Source organism: Acromyrmex echinatior, chromosome 9 (genome assembly GCF_024713525.1).
Source record: "Acromyrmex echinatior isolate Ae372 chromosome 9, ASM2471352v2, whole genome shotgun sequence".
NCBI lineage: Eukaryota > Metazoa > Arthropoda > Insecta > Hymenoptera > Formicidae > Acromyrmex > Acromyrmex echinatior.
Window position 1 is genome coordinate 10,325,954 of NC_141860.1, and position 886 is coordinate 10,326,839.

The 886-nt window shown below is 31.7% G+C and overlaps 1 protein-coding gene across 1 annotated transcript in view; it reads right to left on the reverse strand.

The window, feature by feature from the left end:
* Positions 1-886, reverse strand: part of twin (CCR4-NOT transcription complex subunit 6-like twin) — a 292,189-nt gene that overhangs the window by 105,030 nt on the left and 186,273 nt on the right. The gene's annotated exons all lie outside the window — the stretch shown is intronic.

Consider the following 886-nt stretch of genomic DNA (forward strand, 5'->3'; position numbering starts at 1 on the left):
CGGCGTCGATATCGAGGAGTCCATCGTGGATACGCATGTAAAGACATGTACGTATAATATGGATATTTATCACCGTTTAGCACGATATCTTTTAAAGATTTTCAAGAGAAGAGTAAATGTAGCAAAAATTTATTTTAAAACAATATTGATCGCTTCATGTATACAATGTGAGTATATTTGTTTATGTCAGTTAATTTAATGCAATGCAGTTTTACGCCACTATGAAAGTCACATCAAGTGACGAGATTATCACATTCTTAACAGAGGAACCAATCATTTTTCTGATCTATCTTCAATATGCCCGTAGAATTTTCCGTAGCTGATTCCAGAGCGAATTAAAGCCCGCTTGGGGCTCATTCCGGATGCTTCGAGGCGTTCGATCGATGGAATCGTTTTTACGAGGCGACGGCGCGCGCGACCAACGAGTGTGATTGGAATTTTATTAATTGGCCGTTGCATAATTCATCTTCGCTTCTCACCTACACCGGGTGTCCCCGAAATCACCAAGTCTCTTACTTCGCTGTTAAAAGATCATTAAAAATTTCTTCCTTGTATTTTTTGCAATATATTTAAATTTATAATTATATATTTATAATTATAAATATTGCTATAATAAAAACACATTATATTTTATACACATAAATATATAGAAATAATAGTATTTACGAAAGTATTTATAAAACGTTGAATGATTTAATCATATTTATGTTAAAAAGATTTTAAACTTTTCTTAAATAATTTTAAGATAATTAGTATAAACGAAACAATCATTATTGTTATTAATTACACCTTCATATTTTGCATTTAGACAAAATATTTTATTTGCAAGATACCCCTTATAGTACAATTAGTCGGATTCATCAGTTATCTCTCTTCGGCTCGTAAC